Below are 7,670 nucleotides of genomic sequence, written 5' to 3'. Positions count from 1 at the left end.
ATCACTTCATGTTCTTGATCTTCAAGATCTTCTTTTAGAGAGAGGATCTTTGATTCAAGTCTCTGAATAGTTGTGCTCTGATCTTTTGTTATATCCTGCAATCTCTCCCTTACCCTGGTTTCTGTTTCCAATAGTTCTTTTAATTTGGCAGCTTCTTCAGTTTCTGCATTCTTCTCTTCATGTGCCATGAGACTTTTAATATCCTCGCTATTATTGGATGAAGCATTCTTCTTCTTGTGCGCCATGAGACTTCTAATATCTTCACTATCATTTAATGAACTTTTAATATGGGAATAATAGCTTCTACCATCTTCTTCATATATCCTTTCTTTGTTATGAGGACATCTAGCAGCATAGTGACCAACTCTACCACATAGAAAACATTTGAAAGGTAGCTTATCTTTGAACCGTCCAGTTCCCCGTTCAAGATTCTTGACAAAATTTACCTCATCTTCTTCCTCTGACACTTCGAATGCGGCCTCTGGTGGTACCTCTTGTCGCATTTCAAAAGCAGTTAAGATCCCGTGAAGCTGTGACATGGTAATTTTCCGCACATTCTCCTTTTCTTCTATGGCAGATACTTTAGAATCAAATTTAGTAGACAGAGATCTCAAAACCTTTTGAACTAAGACAACTTCCTCAAATTCTTCACCCAGATCCCTCATACAATTCACAATCTCATCCATACGCAGGAAATAATTAGCTACGCTTTCATTACTTCGCATCTTAAGAGTTTCATACCGGATTCTGAGAGTTTGAAGCTTCGCTATTTTTACCTGATCATCTCCTTCGTAGCTTGTAACGATTTTGTCCCATATTTCCTTAGCTGATTTGAGATGCATGATCTTCATAAATTCTGATTGAGTCAAAGTACTCAATAGGAAATTAACTACTTTGGCATTGAGCTCATATTGCTTTTTCTCTGCTGGATCTGTAGGAGTTGCTGATGGGAATTTGTATCCTCCTTCTACGAGTCCCCAAACTTCTGCTCCAAGAGACTGTAGATATGCAGTGGTTCTTATCTTCCAGTGAGTAAAATTGTTCCCGTCAAAGACTGGTGGCCTGATGTGTGCCTCTCTTTCTGGATTAGCCATTTTGATGGATCTTTTCCTTCAAGCGATCAAGCTTCCTCTGAAGGACCTGCTCTGATACCAATTGTTGGAAATAATACTGAGAGGGGGGGTGAATCAGTATTATCAGATCAATAAAACCTTTTCAATTTCATACTCAGAAACATATACGCGACTTCAGTTAAGTGAATCCGCGTGTACACGCGACTGTGTCTAAAGAAACTAGCGTATATGCAGATATCTTATGATTCAGTTAATCTTATCTTCAGTAAATGCATCAGAACATTATTAAGCAATTTAACAGTAAACATGTGCAGTATAACAGAACAGAACATCACACAAGAGTCACACACATGAACACCATGATATAAGGTGGAAACCCAATGTGGGTGAAAACCACCTGCTGCAATTCGTCTCTTTCTTCTTTAATGAGAAACTTCTTTTACAATATACTGGTGCAGTCCTTTACCAGTATGCAGGCTACAACCTGCAGAGGGCTACAATCCTCTCTTTCGTTTTCCAACTACTTCTGAAAGGGAGCTACAACCCCCTCAGCTCTTGTACTAGCTGATCCATTTACTAGTACGTAGGTGCTGACCCTACAACCTTCAGGGACCACGTTTCATCAATTTTCAGACTGGATCCAAGGGTACAAAGCAAACATTACCGCAATACAATCATCAACTTATACTTGCATCATAATTCATTAAACAACCCAATACCGAATCACTGAAACCCTGTCATCAAGAACACAGAACCCAAACCAGAATCTAGAACTCTGCAACAACCACCAGAATCAGCAACAACCTGAAATATCAACCCTTATCATGCATACGCTACTTCACTGTACCAAAACCGCGTGTATACGCGCTTTCTCCAAAGGCAACCCGCGTGCAGATCTAGAAATGATTACTTCTGCCTTTGCTGTCAGATCCGACCCTTGTCAAGCGTCCCGAACAGATAACCAGCAATACCAGATCCTCTCACTGCGTCAGACACCCACACACTTGCTCTTTGCCTAGTGATCTTCTCCTTATATAGCCTTAGGCCTTGTTCAATACCAAGAGCCAAAACCATAGAAACACAATACCATCAACTTCAAAACTAGGGATCGACACGCCCGTCGAGACACAATGGTCCGAAACCATAGGCACAACTTCCAAGGACTAACCGCCATGGACCAAAGGTGCTTTTCCACATACACGCGCTTTTTATGAAGCCAACCTGCGTGTACACGCGACTTGGGCTTAACAAACCTGCGTGTATGAACTTCCTTGGCAAGCTGTACTAGGATCTGTCTTCTGAGTAGGTTGCCATCACCTGTACCAACTTCTGAGCATCTGTACCAACCTCTGAGTGAGTTGCCATCAAGGACAACACTTGAATCATAATGCCAACAACTTGGTCCATCTCATATCCCCCAATTTGCACGTTCAATATCATCTCCCTTCTTGTTCGCATCATGTGCTTCCCGAGCTTCTGGACTATGCATGGTTCTCCCGGCGCAGTCCAAGTGCATCTAGTTATGAGTTCTTGGAGCCCCTTTACAGCTTTGTTGTCATGTATCAGCTTCATGCATGTCTCCAAGAACATAGTGAGCATTGATGGGTCCATTTCCGGCTCCAGTCTATCTTTACTTCCTAAAGTGGAGGCATCAGCAAAGCTTCTCTTAGCTTCCATGAAGGTCTCCTTAGCGTGCTCCAAATCAAATTTTGGTTCCTTCATTTGACTTGTGAACCCAAGTACTTTCTTGAGGCTGCTTTCCTTTGTCCTCCCCTATCATAATTCCACTCTGGAGCATGATATTTACATTCGGGTCTTCCTCACACGGCTCAGACCTCATCATTTGTAGGTTCTGAGTTCGGGGAGGTTGGAGTGCTCCTTTATCGCACAACATTGCTATCAGTGTGGAACAATCCTCCGTCTCATGATCAAACAATGTACAATACAAGCATGATGGTCACGTTGGATTCGTACAATCGCGGGCATAATGCCCTGGCCCTCCGCAATTGTAAAATATCAGTTGTTCACGACCTCTTCCTAGTCCCCCTCCACCTTGGCCTCGTCCGCACCACTGAAATCTAGTGCGCACCATTCCTGTTTTTTGATCGAGGGGTCGTGTTTCAGCCTGAAATATGTAAGTAGGAGTTCAATCCATCACCAACTTATAAATTCTACAAGTGAGCTCATCATGTCCCACTGACCTACAGAAATTACAAAACAACTACTGTGAATTCTGCTTATACTTCTGTAATATATGGCAATTATTTGTAGCATGCTTTCCTCCTATCTGACAAATCGTGCACCATAGTGCAGGCACCGCACTCAGTCCTGCTTGTGCCTTCGGTCTTAATGGCATTGTCCCTCCTCCTGTAAGGTAATTCGCGAACACCGGGCATTGTTCCTTGTCATGCCCTTGGCCCTTGCATTTTACGCACCATACCTCATCGTGCATCTCTGGGCGGGTTGTCCTGTCTTGTTTCAAACTCTGCATCTCAAGGCACAAGTTTTTCAACTACGCATGAATCTGCTAAAATCCCAGGTTGGGATCTTGTATCGGGCTCTCGTGCAATCTCATCATGACCTCCAAGGCCTCAGCCTAAGTGCTTAGCCTCTGTTGTGACAGTGCATTCCGTAGATGCGGCGTTAACGATGCTACAAACCATTCGTAATGTTTCCCATCTGTTAACGTCATGTTAGCTTCAAAAATTATGCACTTCAGTCTTTGGTCCAACTCCCAAGTGGTCTCACCTAGTAGCATTGTGATTTCCTTGAACCCAATGATTGACTGTGCCTCTGACTTTGACCTACTAAATTGTTTGTTTAACGCAGCTTGGATATACGCGATCCCCGCATTCGGATTATCATTGGAATGCTTAATGTACCAAGTCAGCATGCGATCCTGCAGAGCACTGACGAACATTGCCTTCTTTATATTGTCATCCCTGACTCCCTTTGCTTCCCATATAGCTTTTATCACGAACCAAAACTATTTTGGATCTTCATTCTCTACTCCCTTGAACACTAGTAGCTTTATCATGCTTGGGATACTGCTTCGTGGTGGTGAAGGTGGTATGAGCGAAGACGGTGAAACTGGCGGTGGTGTGGGTGGGAGTGGTATGCACGTAATTCTCTGCCTTATCAGATTGATCGCACTTCTTGGCGAGACCTTTGTGAGCTCTTCTTCACCCCCTCGCGGAGGTGAAATCAAGGGGCTAGCTTATTGTTCTGTGCTACCTTCGTTTCTATAGATTCTCCCACTTCGCATAGCCCCAAACATCAATTTATTCACATAACCCATTTTTCACACAGCAGCATATTAATCCAAGTGTTCAAAGATTTAAAGTACTTACCTCATGGTCCTTTGAGGAAGTGTCGCTCTACCTCGCTATAACTAACTGAAGTATCTACCGCAAATTTGGTGATGAATCCTCCTATGATTCGATTGAGCCAGTGATCGACAATGCACATGATCTTATCTTTCAATGCTGTCAGGCCAGGTTAACTCCAGAAATTATTGAGCGCAAGACAGAACTGATATTTTTATTCATTAGCCAACTATTATTTATACATACACAAAATGGATCAGTTCATCTTCTAGATGACTGTCCAGCTTCACCTCATCCGTTTCGGATTAGGTGTCAACATTCCCCCCCTTAATCTGAAGGGATGTTGGTGAGTCCAAGCATCGTTCTGAATCTTTCAAGCTTTTCTCTTCCAAGCGCTTTGGTGAAGATGTCTGCAATTTGCTCGTTTGTGGAACAATGACGGAGATGGATTGTTTTGGCCTCAACATGATGTCGGATCAGATGATATTTAGTATTGATGTGCTTAGTACGATCATGGAACTTTGGGTTCTTGGCCAACTTTATTGCAAAGGTGTTATCAATCATGAGTGGAGTTGATTGTATTTGTTTTACCTGCAAATCTTCAAGAATTTTCCTGAGCCACACAATTTCTTTCGTTGCTTCAGCTGCTGCCACATATTCTGCTTCTGTTGTGGAATCTGCTGGTACGGATTGTTTGCGTGATCTCCAGGAGACAGCTCCTGATCCAAGACTCATAGCATATCCTGAAGTAGATACCCCAGTTTCTTTGTCTCCAAAGAAGTCTGAATCAGAGTATCCAATCAAGTTGAAGTCGTCCACCTGTGTATACTTGATTCCAAGGTCTTGAGTTCCCTTCAAGTACCTTAGAACTCTTTTTGCAGCAGACCAATGTCCCTCACAAGGCTTTTGCATAAACCTGGAGAGGATTCCAACAGCAAATGAAATGTCTAGTCTGGTAGTAGTGAGGTAGATGAGACTTCCTACAAGTTGTCTATACTTTGTTGCATCCTCAAATTCCTTTCCTTCAATAGATGTGAGCTTCAAGTTTTGTTCCATTGGAGTAGAAAGGGGATTGCACTCTGTCATGCCAAATCTGTTTAACAAATCTCCAATGTATTTCTTTTGAGAAAGAAATATGGACTTTGGGTGTTGGGTTACTTCAATGCCAAGATAGTAATGAACATAGCCCAAATCAGTCATTTCAAAAAAATTTCCTAATTCTTTCTTTATGGATGCAATATAGCTTTCATTGTTCCCTGTCATTAAAAGATCATCTACATATACCACAAGATATACAACTGTTTTGCCAACTTTCTTGACAAATAAAGTTGCATCATCAAGATCAAAATGATTGAATTTGAGTTTCAGAAGATGCTCAGTTAGTTTTTCATACCAGGCTCGTGGTGCTTGTTTGAGGCCATACAAGGACTTCACAAGTTTGCATACTTTGTGTTCATGTCCTTTCACAGCAAATCCTTCAGGCTGGGACATAAAAACATTCTCTTTTAGATCTCCATTCAAGAATGCAGTTTTTACATCCATTTGATGGACTTTCCAACCGTTCTGAGCAGCTAGTGGAAAGAGTGTCTGGATGGTGGCCCATTTTGCTGTGGGAGCAAAATTTTCCTCATAATCGACCCCTTCCTTCTGTGCAAAACCTTTTGCCACAAGCCTATATTTGTGCTTGTCAAGTGAGCCATCAGCTTTGTACTTGTTCTTGTAGACACACTTGCAGCCAATTGGTTTGGTTCCAAATGGAGGATCAACCAGCTTCCAAGTGCCATTCTTTATGAGGGCATCATACTCCTTCTGCATCGCTTCTTTCCATTTATCATGAGAAGCAGCTTCTTTGAAGGAAGTTGGTTCAAAATCTGTAGACAAGTTCAATTCACAATCATAAGTAACATCCATATCAACAGGTGAATTAGAGTTATCTACATCACCTCCATCTTGTCGGTTTGAATTTCTGGTTCCTGTTTTTCCAATTTCATCAGGATGAACACTTTCAAGTGTCTTTGTCAGCCACTTTGGGGGACCTTTCTGAGATGGTCCAGGCTATTCTGTTGATTGAGTTGGGTCTGAATCAATATTGAGTCTCCCAATTCTATCAATTACATCACTTAAAGCATCATCCGTTGTTGGAGTGTCATGCAGGGGAGATTGTTCTTCAGAAGAAGATTCCACATGTTGATCTAGTATAGGAATCCCCCCTTCAAGATGTGGAATCTGATTATCAAACTCTTGGAATGATTTCTGTTTTGTGAATCTATCCAAGCGATCAAGTTGCCGCTCAACAACACTGTCAGATTTGGATGATTCAAGAAAAATGACATCTCTAGATAAAACAAACTTTTTATTTACTTCATCATAAAAACGGTATGCTTTAGATGTGTTTGAATACCCCAGGAAGATACACTTACGACTTCTAGCACCAAGTTTGTTTCTATGTACCTTTGGTATTAAAGCATAACAGGTGGAACCAAAAATCCTGAGATGTTTTACCGAAGGAACATGTCCATACCACAATTCATAAGGAGTCTTGTTTCTTATAGCACTAGATGGACATCTATTCTTTATATATGCAGCACATAGAACAGCATCAGCCCAAAACATTGTCTTTACATTTTTGAAGAAAAGCATGGATCGTACCATATTCAAAATTGTTCTGTTCATTCTTTCAGCTACACCATTCTGTTGAGGATTATAAGGCACAGTTGTTTGATGTTTAATCCCATGTTGGCGAAGATAGTGTTCAAATTCATTTGATGTATATTCTTTTCCATTATCAGTGCGAATAGACCCAATATGAGATTGTGCATCATTTTCAATCCATTTATGAAAATTCTTGAATGTTTGAAAAGCATCAGATTTGTTCTTCAAAAAATAAACCCAACACATTCTGGTGTAATCATCAATAAATGTCATGATATATTTATTTCCATTTGCAGAAGGAATGGGCATTGGACCACATAAATCTGAATGAATAAGTTCAAGCTTCCTATGTGCTCTTGAATGTGAATCATGAAAAGACTGTTTGTTGTGCTTTCCTAGAATGCAGGCATCACATTGTTTATGTTTTCTAGGAATTGTAGGCAAACCAGAAACACCATTTTTCTTCAACAAGCGGAGACTATCATAGTTTAAATGTCCAAATATAGCATGCCATAATAGACTTGATGGAAGTGTACCTTCATCATGATGAGAAACATATGAAAAATGTTGTGCATGAGCAGAGGTTCCTTGCAGTTTAAGAAGTCTTTCTTCTTCTATA

Source organism: Pinus tabuliformis, chromosome X (assembly GCF_031772625.1).
Source record: "Pinus tabuliformis cultivar Carrire ecotype Pingquan chromosome X, CPIR1, whole genome shotgun sequence".
NCBI lineage: Eukaryota > Viridiplantae > Streptophyta > Pinopsida > Pinales > Pinaceae > Pinus > Pinus tabuliformis.
This window is presented reverse-complemented; position numbering follows the sequence as displayed.